Raw genomic sequence first — 13,853 nt, 5'->3', positions numbered from 1 at the left:
GAATTTAAAAACCTGAAACAATAAATAAATAAATAAACAAAAATAAAAAGAGTCAAACTGACATCCTAAACCTGCAAAATATGATTGAGGTTCTGCTTCTGGTTTAGAAGGAGTGTACTCCTAAAAAAAAAAAAAAAAAAAAAACCTATGCTCCTTCAAATAACAGCTATAACCCCTAGAAAATAAATACAAAATGGCGAAAAAATTACCTTAAGACTCTGGAGATTGAAAAACACAGGCTGGGGCGCCTGGGTGGCTTAGTTGGTTAAGCAGCCGACTTCGGCTCAGGTCATGATCTCTAGGTCCGTGAGTTCGAGCCCCGCGTCGGGCTCTGTGCTGACAGCTCAGAGCCTGGAGCCTGTTTCAGATTCTGTGTCTCCCTCTCTCTCTGCCCCTCCCCTGTTCATGCTCTGTCTCTCCCTTTCTCAAAAATAAATAAAACGTTAAACAAAAAATAAAAAAAAAGAAAAAGAAAAACACAGGCTAATTATGGAACGGAGCTGAAATTTAGAAAAGTGATCGGCACAGAATGAATGTCTTGTTTTTGTCACTTTACCCTGAAGGGAGCCACAGATGTGGTGGCAACAATGCCAGGTCACTAACGCTTTGGTAGGAAAATCCACCAGCTTATTGTCTGTCAGAAGCAGAGAAAGAAGCCTGGGACAAGCATAGCCATCAAAGAAGAAAAAGAGGGCATGTTAGAAAGGAGAAAGCCAGAGAGAATCCCATTGTAATTCTGTGTGTTAATTTAGCCCAAGCCTTTGACTGATTAATGCCTCATACACGCTGGGGAGAGCTGGAAGGAGCCCGTAGCTAAAACTTAGAGAACTAGATTCAGAAGGAAGCCACCACCCACCACAGGTCTAACAGTACGCAGCTTGATTATTAATTAGTATGATCCTCTATGTTTCACCTCTTAAGGTCAGAATGGGCTCAGAATCATGCCTCAAGTGGGGCTTTTGGGATTATCACAGGATCTGATCATTAGCAGGAGCCCATTGGGACTGTTTTATGGCTTTAGCTGCCACTATTTGTGGAAAGAGGGCTTAGGAATAGTTTTAGTCATTAATTCATCCCTCATTTCTCAACCCCCTACTGTGTTTCACCACCATCTGGCTTTCTGTATTTATGAACAAGCCGATCTCTTACCCCAGCGGTACATAAATGTGAAGCAGATATCTGGGCTCCTCCAAAGAAATATTTGCATTTCAGTTCCCAGACTGTGGGAGGGAGCTATCCCACTGAATCCTGGGACACGCATCATGATTTGGGTCCTGCCAGATCTCCAGTAGTAAGCACAGTGTCTGAACCAGGTAAGTGCTTGCTTTAATAAATGCTTGTGGAGTGGACCTAAAATTTATTTGTGATTTTTGGAGAAAAATTCAGTGATGTCACCCCAATTCTCCAAGGACGTATTTTTTCCCGCTACCTGTCACCTGTAAAGGGTAAAACCTCTAAATCCTGTCTAGGAGTCCCTCAGGCTGTCTATCTATCTAGATAGACAGTGGCTATGTGGCTACCAGGACCTTCATATACTTCACACATATAAAGTAGGAACACCAATTGTTTTTGATCCTTGTGTAGATTCTTGCTGGAATCAGCACTGACTGCGTTCCTGGGCTCAGGCCACATTTACTTTCCAACAAATGGACAATAATATGTACTGATCAAGAAGTTCTGCCTACTGGGAAGATATTCCTGCCTTTCCATCTTTCAAGGCACCTTGAGCAGGACCAGGATACTGCCGCTGACCTTTCCAGTGTTTCCAGCTGCCAACATTTCAGGCACAACCATCTGTAATTACATCTGAATTTAAAATTCTCCCCCTCAGGTAGCTGGTCTCATAAACATCGCTTCTACCCCATAATGGAATGCTTCTTAGCTGGCTCATCATTACAGACAGGGAGAGAAGATAGCTTTCAGGCTGGGGTGGTTTGGATCATATGGTCGCTTAGCACCCCATGTCCAACATTCACCAGAGCCAAGTAAAGAGCCGAGAGCAACATCTAAAAGGAGAGCAGTTGCCTGTCAAAGGCTTTTTGCTCCAGAGTCTTACTGGCCTCGCCGACTTTATATGACATTCAAGTTGCTACAGATACCAAAAGCTCTTGGAATCTGCTGGGTCACTAGCACTGGTTTCTAGACTCACTGGAGTGCCCTTTCTTTCCTCAGGACCTACTCGAACCTTGCAGCTTTTTAAACATCACATGGTTGGTGTGCCTGGGTGGCTCAGTCGGTTGAGCATCTGGCTTTGGCTCAGGTCATGATCTCATAATCCGTGAGTTCCAGCTCTGCTTCAGATCTTCTGTCTCCCTCTCTCTCTGCCCCTGTTCCGCCTGCACTTGTTCTCTCCTGCTCACTCTCTCAAAAATAAACAAAACACTAAGAAAACACTAAGTGAATAAAAATCCCCTGGCAAGTGAAGGCTAGATTATTCATTAAGCAGAAAAAACATGTGCTCAGGGGAGACAGAGGGACAGACAGACAAAGAGAGGGATACTGATGGATTCACCTTTAATGAGCTTATTGCGATTTTTGAAATATGAACATCTAGAAACTTTTAATTTTAGCAAACTAATTCTGTCTTTCATAAAGTGGAATTTTATTTTGGATTACTTAGTAGGCTAGCAAAATATTTTCACTTACTAGATCATCGAAAGATCTTAATCAGGTTATTGCTAAATGGGCAAAGCTGCCACTCCAACAAGAAAAATTCTGCCTGTAGAATCCAAATGAGCCCACCAAGCATGATGTGCTCTCTTCAACATAACAGGACCTAAGGCTCATCAACTTGTTTGGTAGGTACCTGACCACTAACCAGATCCCTATGTATTTCACTGAGGTGTAAACTCCCTATATTTTCACGGATATAGCTCTTTCCCACTGACACAAACATCTTTCCAATTTTTCAGGCTGCAAGCAGTCTAGTTAAGGGTTCAAAACTCCTCTATGATCTACTCCAATGTGCTGAGCAAGTATTTTCTGTGCATAAGATCACGTGAGAAAAAGTTTAGGAGGCACTGAGGTAAGTAACGTATGTTAACAGTCATGTGTGGTCAAAAGAGTTCTTAACATTTCCCTGGGGGCTATATTGAATTTTGCTCTAGCATGCTCTTCCCAGGGAACACTACCTTTTTCTTTAAAAATTTTTTTTAAAGTTTATTTATTTATTTGAGAGAGAGAGAGAGAGACACAGAGAGAGGGAGCAGGGGAAGGGAAGAGAGAGAAGGAGAGAGAGAATCCCAGGGAGGCTCCATGCCGCCAGTACAGAGCTCAATCTCACAAACCATGAGATCATGACCTGAGCTGAAACCAAGAGTCAGATGCTTCACCAACTAAACCACCCAGGCACCCCCAAAACTACCTATTTCTGAAAACATATCCTGATTCTTGTTAGAAGTTTCTAGAAAATGCTTTATAATAGCTTACCTAATTGCTAGGAAAAGTCTAAGCTTTGTGCCTATTTGTCCACCACTGGCGTTGCCACTCCCCTGGGCATAGTCATCAGGTCTGAAGCACAGGAAAGATTCATCAGGCTTTAAAAAGCTTGCCCCAGTAACTTAAAGCTTTGAATGATGAAGAATGACACTTAAGTAGAAAGGAAATCTTAATATGCTTCCTAAAACGTCTAATCATGCAGCCTGTGTTTTGGACCCAAAGTGTCTTGCCATTTGACCCTGAGAGGCAAGAGGGCAGGGAGAGTGATTTTATCTAGAAGAGTACCTAGAGCCACAACATTTATGGAATGCTTGATCCAGTTATGAGCAGACTTTTGGCCTTTTTGTCCTGGGATGCACTCCCTGGGTCTCTAAGGAGGTGGCTCAGTTTCCAGTTACCTCACCAGCACTGACACGGAAAAAAATTTTATTATTATTTCTATTTTCTATTTTCTCATGCAAAGAATTACAGTGTATGTGTGGGTGTGTGGGGGGTGGGGATGGGGTGGGGGTAAGAGCACAGTGAGAGTCACAGCTAAAGCAAAACAGCCACGTAAGTGGCTGCATATGTTCCTGTTCAAAATGTGACCTCCTGAGGTTGGGACAACATAGTCACAAGGGCCTTCCCACCCCTCTGTGTGAGTCCTACAATACAGGTAGGGCCTGGTGACCTCATGAAGGTCATAGAAAGTAGACACTGAAGTCCCATTTCTTCCTCCTGGCTTCCCTCACTGGAGGGGGCTGGGAAGGTGTTAGGATAAACACTTTCTCTTAAAGTGGTACCTTTTTAAGCCCCAGACACTGTCACTTGGTTACAAGGTGGTGGTTCTTTAATGTATTGGTCCTCCTCAACAGCAGGACCTGGTCATCCCTGGTTACTTTTTCTTGCAGAGAACAAGCCCCAGAATCCTTTTGGCATTCAGATGAGAGCTAATAATCTTTAGAACTATTAGGCTGCACCTACCTCAGTTTTCCCTGCTAGGTTATGGGAGCCCCTGGCTTCTATAGAGTGGAATAAACCTCTGTGAGGCCATGAGTACAGCTACCTAAACCCCTTCTGTCAAAAGTCAGTGAGACACATCTCCCCGGGCTAAGCGCTCAGGTGAAGCATATGCTTTACTGCTTTTTGTCTAAAATAGAAAATTCCAGAAGGCCTTTCATCCTAAAATCCCTCTGTGTAGACATTAGGGTTACTTCAATGTAATTTATTAAAATTTCAATGTTTTTAGCTTCAGATATAGAAAGCAGAAGTCCTGCACTAGGGTAGCCAAGTGAGGCACTGACCTCAGTAACAAAATTTAAGGGGAAGCTGCGATCAAGATATATAATATTTAATGCAATATTCAAAAATTCAAAAGTAATACAGTGTTTTCACAATGAAGAAAATATCAAAATTTTAAATAAAGATAAGATCAGCAATAGTGTCATTCTGAGCTCTACTGAAACCTGAGGCAAATAAAATATTCAGCAATGTTTCATTCATCACAGACACGTGATGAACCTTCACACTGTACAAGAGATAAAGTAATGATCAGTGACAGACTCAACTATGACACGGATGTTGGAACTATCACACAGGATACTAAAAACAGTTATGATTAACAATATTAAATGCTATAATGAAAAAGGTAAACAATATACAAAGTCAGATAGGTTATTTCAACAGAGAAATGTAAACCATAAGAAAGAATAAATGGAAACGTAGGAAATAAAAAACACAGTAAAGAGATAAAGAATGCCTCTAATAGGCTCATCAGTACAAATAACACAGACGATGGAGAAAAAAAAAATATCAGTGAACTTGAAGAAGAGTCAGTAGAATTTATGCAAATTGAAAGCAAAAAGGAACGAGATTAGAAAAAAAAAGAATTAGAAAACACATCAAAGAGATGTGGAACACTATCAAATGGCCTGACATGTGCAAAATTAGAATCCCTAGGAAAGTAGAGAATGGACTCAAATGAATACTTGAAGAAACAATGGCTGGAAAATTTCCAAAATTAATGACAGTCACCAAACCCAGATCCAAGAAACTCAGAGAACACCAAGAAGGATTAAAACAAAAACAACCCAAAAAACCTAGGTAAACATATCATAGCAAACTGCTGAGAACCAAAGACAAAAAGAAAATCTTGAAGGCAGTCAGAAAAAAAAAAAAAAGACACATTATCAATAAGAGAACAAGTATAAAAATTAGAGTCAATGTCTTATCAGTAGCCATCCAAGCAAGAAGACAAGGAAGAGAGATCTTAAATGGGCTGAAAGAAAAACACTGTCAACCTAGAATGCTATATGAAGTGGAAATATCCTTTTACATGGAGGAGAAATAAAGATTCTCTCAGACAAAACAAAAACTGGGGAACTGAGGGAATTCACTGCCTTCTACAAAAAAATGTTCCATCAAGTTCTTCAGGGAGAATAAAGATGACAGAGTTCAGAAATTTACTTTCATACAAAAAAAAAAGAAGACAAAATGAAATATTTGACCTTGCTTAATTTTAAACTGTTCTACAAGACAACTGACAATTTAGAGCAAAATAGGAACAACGTATTATGTACTTATATCTTATCTAGAAGTAAAACATATAACAACAATAGCACAAATGATGAATGGGAGGCATTGCTGGTATGTTAGAAGGTCCTTAAACCACACATAAATTACTATAAGATGATTTGACTGTAGATTCAGATTACTTTAAAAATGTATATTGTAGAGGTGCCTGGGTGGTTCAGTTGGGTAAGCATCTGACTTGATTTTGGCTCAGGTTATGATCTCACGGTTTGTGAGTTCAAGCCCTTTGTCAGGGTCTGCACTGCCAGTGCAGAGTGTGCTTGGGATTCTCCCCCTGTTTCTCTCTTGGCTCCTCCTCTACTCATGAACATGCTCGTTCTCTGTCTCTTTCTTTCTCTCTCTCTCTCTCTCTCTCTCTCTCTCTCAAAAATAAACAAACATGAAAAAAGTATATATTGTAGGACGCCTGGGTGGCTCAGTAGGTTAAGTGTCAGACTTTGGCTCAGGTCATGATCTCATGGCTGGTGGGTTCAAGCCCTGTATCAGACTCTGTGCTGACAGCTCAGAGCCTGGAGCCAGCTTCAGATTGTGTCTCTGTCTCTCTCAGCCCTTCCACCATTCATTCTCTGTCTCTCTATCTCTTTCAAAAATACATAAACATGAAAAAAAAATTTTAATGTGTACTGTAAACCCAAGGAAAACCACTAAAATTCTACATAAATAAGTGAATAGAGCAGATAAAATGGAATTAAAAAATGCACAGTTAAATACAGAGAAGAAGTTAAATACAGAAGAAAAAGAAATAAAGAACAAATTATTTTAATCCAACAACATCAGTGATCACAATAAATGTGAGTCCTCTAAAAACATTAGGTAAAGGACAGAGAATGTCAAATGCAGGGGTGGGTGGAAAAGCATACCCAAACTTATGACCTCAATAAGAAACCCACTTTAAATATAAAGATACAGATACATTAGAAGTAAACAATGGAGAAAGACATATTATAAACATTAAACAACAAAAAAGCTGGATTATATTAGCTATTTCAATTTCAGATGAAGTAGACTTTGCAACAAGGAATGAAATCAGAGATAAAGAGGAGGTCTACATAATGATAAAGGGGTCAATTCTTCAAGATGACACAACAATCCTAAATGTGTATGTGCTTAACCTCAGAGTTTTCAAAACAAATAAGGTAAAAACTGAGAGACCTGAGGGAAGAAATATGCAAATCCACAATTGTAGTTGGAAACTTCAACACTCCTCCCTTGGTAACTGAGAGAACAAGTATGCAGAAATCATAAGAGTATCTGATCTAAACAATTATCAACCAACTTGTCCTATATGACATTTATAGGACATTCCATTCAGTAATGAAAAATGCACATTCTTCTCAAATGCAGAATATTCTCCAAGATAGCCAATCTTGGAGATTGGCCACAAGTTTTGTGGCCTATCAGATTATTATATATTTATACAAGAATAGAAAACATCCAAAGTATATTTGTGGCCCATGCCAGAATTCAGCTAAAAAATAATAACAAAAAAAATTGGGGGGGAAGCCCCAAATGTATGAAAAATTAAACATTACACTCCTGAATAATCCAGAGGTGAAAAAGGAATTCCTAAAGAAAATGTGAAAAATTTAAATTGAATGAAAATCGAAACAAAATGTGTCAAATTTGTGAGACACAGTTAATGCAGTGCTTACAGAGAAATATATAGTATTATATGCTTATGTATTATGAAACAGCATCTACAAGGACTAAGCTAACCTTTCATCTTGAGGAGCAAGAGAAAGACAAATAGATTATATCTGAAGAGGTAGAGAAAAAAAAATACTAATAAATATTAGTGTAGAAATCAATGAGATTGAAAACAGAAAAATAATAGAGAAAATATATTAATTACAAGTGGGGTTTTTAAAGAGATCTATAAAGTTGATAAGCTTTCATCTTCAGATGAAATGATATGATATGAGATATGATATGATATCATCTTCAGATGATATGATATTCATATCAAGAAAAAGACAAGATGACATAAATTACCAGTGTTAGAAATAAAAGCTGAATGAATATCCACTACAGACCCTACAGATATTGAACACCTGCCAAGGAATTCTTACGAATAACATTATGGCCATCAATTCAACAGTTTGGAGGAAATGGACAAGTCCTTTAAAGAAAGAAATGAGCAAAGTTGACTTAAAGACAATTCAAAAACATAAAGTAACTAAGTGTGTCATTAAATCGTTTGCCACAAATGAAACTCACATGGCTTTATGGTCAAGTCTAACAACACTAAAAAAAAAAGATAATCCAGCACAATATATAGTGATAAATTTGGATTGAGTCCCAGGAATGTAAGTGTGGTTGAATATTCAAAAATCAGTCTGTGTCATCCATCATATTAATAGAATAAGGGAACAATAAAAACATTTTCCTCTTGTCAAAATTCAACACTCCATCATGATAAAAAGTCCCCACAATCTAAGAACTTTCTCAGTCTCATGGATGACATACACCAAAAACTTAAAAAAGACTTGTGATGGGGATTAAGGAGGGCACTTGTGATGAGCCCTGGATGATGTATGCAAGTGCTGAATCACTATACTGTACACCTGAAACTAATATAATACTGTATGTTAACTAACTAGAATTACAACAACAACAACAAAAAGCCTTGCTTTCCTTCTAAGATAGGGAACACAGCAATATTATTTGTTCTCATCACTTCGATTTAATACTATCCCGAGGGGCCCTCTTAGTGCAATGAGAAAAAAATTGCATAGATGTAAGAAAGGAAGAAGTAAAATCATCATTTTCCTCAGACTGCATGATCCCAGGGGAAGAAAATCCAAAGGGACCCTCAAAAAGCTACCAGAATTAAGAAATGAGTTTATCAAGTTCACAGGAAACAAGATTAAAATACAAATGTCAGTTGTATTTTTAGATACTAGCAGTGAACAATTAGAAAGTAAAATATAAAAAATGCCATCTTACATAGCGTTAAAAACGGAAACCCCACGAGATAAATGTACTAAAAAATAAGTATAAGACTTGTGCACTGAAAATGACAAAACATTGTTGAGAGAAATTAAATAATTAAACAACTGGAAATTCACTGTTAAGATATGAATTCTTTCCAAATTGATCTATAGGTTAAATGCAGTCTCAGTCAAAATTACATAGGCTTTTTTTTTTCCTTTCCAGCTGAGAAGTTAATTCTAAAATTTAGAAAGAAATACAAAGGATCTAGAATATCCTATCAATCTTGAAAAATTATAATGAAGTTTACTTCATGATCACTATATAGCTAAAGTTATTAAATAGTGTAGGTTCAGTGTAAGGATATGGGACCATGTAAGGAGTCCAAAATAGACCCTCATAACCAATGGTCAAATGATACTGACAAAGGTACCAAGATGACTCAGGAAAAGATGCTCTTTTCAATGACAATGCCAGCTAACTGGTTATCTATTCAGAAAAAAAAAAAAAAAGGACCTTGGCCTTTACCTCACACCCTTTATTAAAATTACTTTACTTCTTTAAAACATTTTTAAATTTATTTCCGAGAGACAGAGTGTGAGCAGGGAGGGGCAGAGAAAGAGGGAGGGAGACACAGACTTGGAAGCAGGCTCCAGGCTCTGAACTGTCAGCACAGAGCCAGACACGGGTCTCGAACCCATGAACCAGGAGATCATGACCTGAGCTGAAGTCGGACACCTAACCAAGTGAGCCACCTAGGCGCTCCATAAATTACTTTAAAATGAATTATAGTTTGGGGCACCTGGGTGGCTCAGTCGGTTGAGCGACAGACTTTGGCTCAGGTCACATGATCTCACAGTTTGTGGGTTAGAGCCCCATATCAGGCTGTGTGCTGGCAGCTTGGAGCCCAGAGCCTGCTTGGGATTCTGTGTCTTCCTCTCTCTCTGCCCCTCCCCCACTCATGCTCTGTCTCTCTCTGTCTCAGAAATAAACATTAAAAAAAATTTTTTTTGAAAAAAAATAAAAATAAAAAAATAAAATGAATTATAGTTTTAGCTTTTATGTTTAAAAGCAAATACAGGAAAAAAAAATGTGTGTGAATGTGAGGAAGGAAAAGATTTCTTAGGACACGGAAAGCATGAACCACAACAGAAAAGAATTGCTAAGAGTAGACTTTTTCAAAATTAAACACTCTACTTTTACAAGGCAAGCCACTGACAAGGAAAAATATATACAGTAAATATAACTGATAGTGGAGTTATTTCCAGAAAATATAAAGAACTGTTATAAATCAACATTAAGAAGACAATCAGCATGATAAAAAAAAAAAAAGCAATATATGTGAAAGGACAGTTCTCAAGATATATGGATGGCCAAGAAGCACAGAGAAATTGCTCAATAGCATTAGGCATCATGGAAATGCAAATTAAAACTACTACCCCCATCTAGAAAAGCTAAAATTGGAAAGACTGACAATACCAAGTGTCGGACGATGTGAATCAGTAAGAGCCTTCATAGATGAATGGTGGGAACATAACGTGCTACAACTACTTTGGAAAACAGTTTGGCAACTTCTTAGGAGTTAAATATTTTCCATACAACTCATTACTTCCCAGGCATTTCCATAAGAAAAATCAAAACGAAAGACAGACACAAATGTTCAGATCGGCTTAACTCATAATAGACCCCAAACTGGAAATAATCCAAGGACCCATCAACTGACAAACAGATAAACGTTTTGCGGCCTAAGCATTCGATGGCATATTCTTCAGCTATAAAAAGGAACAAATGCTGCATATAAATACGTCTTAAAAATATGGTGAACAAATGAAGCCATAGTATACACACTGTATAGTTCCCATTTACATAAGATTCTAGGATAGGCAAAACCAATCTACAAAGACAGGAAATAAATCAGTGGTTGCCTGGGGCCACAGCTGGAAGATACTGAGTGCAAAGGAATACATGGGATCTCTTAGGAGGTGAAAATGTTCTGTATCTTAACTGTGATGGTGATTACGTGATTCCATCTATATGTGTGTCAAAACTTAGTGAAATGTATAAATAAAAATGAGTATACTTCTTTGTATGTAAACTGAATCTCAACATATGTAAGCAAAAATAAAAAATAAATTCTAGGTTTTGGTGTCTGTCTTCGTTATTTTTTAAAGTTTATTTATTTTGACAGAATGACAGAGAGAGTGGTGGTGGCAGTGGGTGGGGGCAGAGAGAGGGAGAGAGAAAATCCCCAGCAGGCTCTGCACTATCAGCACAGAGCCCGACGCGGGGCTCAAACTCACAAACGGTGAGATGATGACCTGAGCTGAGATAGAGTTGGATGCTTCACCGATGGAGCCACCCAGTCACCCCAGTTTTTTTGTTTGTTTGTTTGTTTTGTTTTGTTTTTTAGTTTGCAGACAGACAGCCAGGGCTTGTGCATCTGGGTGATGCATGGTAACGGAACAAGGTCTGCCAACGCCTTGGGACTGCTTTCCTTCAAACACAGTGACATCCCAGCTCTAGGAGTCCACTATTCTGAATGTCTCTGTTTACGGCACCCTATGCCAGGTGCTAGGAGAGGGTGACGAGGTGGTAGCTAACCAGCTAGAGCTGCTGTACTCCCAGAGTCTAGCACAGTGCCTCTTGGATGGACGAGTAAGACATGGGTAAAAGAAGCGTATTTCCAGAGGAAACCTCAGATCTCTAGAATGGTACCAATGCAAAGACTGAGAGAGGGGGCTGGGGGAGGGAGCCACGCAGTGGCTTCAAAGAAAACCATCAGGCCAGGAAGTGCCTCAGTACTGGCTCTTAGAGCAAGCCCCGGCCAGGGAGTGCACAGCCTAAGCATTTCCAAATCCTAGCAGCGTCCTTCTTCATTGACTTCACTGGGCCAGGTCAACAGAACCATCCTCACTGGAGCAGATTTCCCAGTGAGAGATTTTATGTCCATGCACCTGCAACCCTCAAATAAGGTGCATCTCCAGTCAGGGCCAGCCTGCAAAGTGCAGCTCTCGTTTTACCGGAACCCCTTGTGGAGCATCTGGCATCTCCCAGGCCACTCCCAGGCAGGCTTATTTTCTCTGCACCCAGTGCCTCTTGCTTCCCGCCATAGAAGCGTATGCACATCCCAAATCAATTAATCAGCATGGGCTTCTTCCCAATGACAGCCAACAAAGACATTCTAAACATGGCTTGACTTAGCGCACGCAGCTCTTGCTACATCCACACTCCCCCTTGGCTCATATTGTGACCCATCTGTTGATGAGAAATTAACGACACACAGTGTGTCACATATGCCCATACATTTATTGTAGGATTCAAGCTAGAAGTCATGCTTTTGGGAAAGCTGCAGAGAAGTGTGTGGAACAGGCTGTGTTGGCTCTCTTCCATTAAGTAAGATGGGCCTTGGCTCCCTGGGAAACATCTGATAGGAAATAGCAAAATGTCCTGCTAAGTAAACCAACATGATAAAGGAAAATCATGAGCACGATGAAGCCACAGACATTAGAGACGAGTGATAGAGGGGAGTTATGTGAGGGTATGGGGTCACCAGTGATGCTTTGAGGAGGGTAGGGCAGGGAGGACTGTGCTTTGCCCCACAAGCCTGGGATGCTGGGAGTTAACAAGTGCTCAATTACCTTAATGATCATCAAACCCAAAGTTCAAAATACATTTAAAATAAATTTTTGTTCAAGGTATATTCATTTTTCAGAAACAGAGACAGAGCATGAAGGGGGGAGGGGCAGAGAAAGAGGGAGACACAGAATCCGAAGCAGGCTCCAGGCTCTGAGCTGTCAGCACAGAGCCCGATGCGGGGGTTGAACCCACAAACCAAGAGATCACGACCCAAGCGGAAGTCGGACACTTAACTGACTGAGCCACCCAGGTGCCCCCAAATTCAACATATTTGACAGACTTCTAACTGCTTTCCCAAAGGTAATAGCATTAGCAGAGGAATTTCTTGGATTCCCCAAAAGACTCTTTTGAACTACTAGGTAAGGGATAACTATGTTTTGGGGTATTTTCCCCCACTTTCGGAGATGGCAGTTTCGATCACCACCTCTTTCTGCCCAACTTGAAGAAGCAATACAATGTAATTAACAGTAACGATTTGGACTGAGGATCATGAGACTAGCTTTCTTCTTTTTATTTTTATTAAAAAAAAATTTAACATTTATTTATTGTTGAGAGGCAAAGAGAGACAGAGCACAAGCAGGGGAGGGGCAGGGAGAGAGGGAGACACAGAATCCGAAGCAGGCTCCAGGCTCTGAGCTGTTAGCACAGAGCCTGACGTGGGGCTTGAACCCACGAACCACGAGATCGTGACCTGAGCCAAAGTTGGATGCTTAACCAACTGAGCCACCCAGGCACCCCATGAGACTAGCTTTCTATTCCTGGTGCTGCCCATTAGAGGCCAAATGACCTTAGATAAGTCACTTGTTTTCTCTGAAAGTCACAAGCGGTTAGACCACACTTGGAATTTCCCTAGCTCCTTCTGAATCTTTCCATGTTGTATCCAGAATGTTCCTTTAGCTTGTCTTCTAGTAACAACAATTTACTTGGCCTCCCATTGGAAGGCCAATGCTGTTGCTTTCACCTGGCATTTGATCAACTTCACTAGTGCAAGAAGACCTAACAATTATAAATATTTAGGCACCCAACATGAAAGAACCCAAATATATAAAACAATAACAAACATAAAGGAACTCATCGAAATAATACAATAATAGTAGGGGACTTTAACTCTCCACTCACAGCAATGGACAGATCATCTAAACAAAAAATAAACAATGATCAACTTTACTGATCAAATGAATGAAAAATCACATACATAAATGAATTCCTGACTTCTTCCTGCACACTGGCTTTCTCTGTGGGCTGCTATCGCTTCAATCAAACAGGAGTGTAAAAAT

The sequence above is a fragment of the Prionailurus bengalensis genome, chromosome A1, assembly GCF_016509475.1.
Source record: "Prionailurus bengalensis isolate Pbe53 chromosome A1, Fcat_Pben_1.1_paternal_pri, whole genome shotgun sequence".
Lineage (NCBI taxonomy): Eukaryota > Metazoa > Chordata > Mammalia > Carnivora > Felidae > Prionailurus > Prionailurus bengalensis.
The sequence above is the reverse complement of the archived record's forward strand: the minus strand, read 5'-3'. Positions refer to the sequence as shown.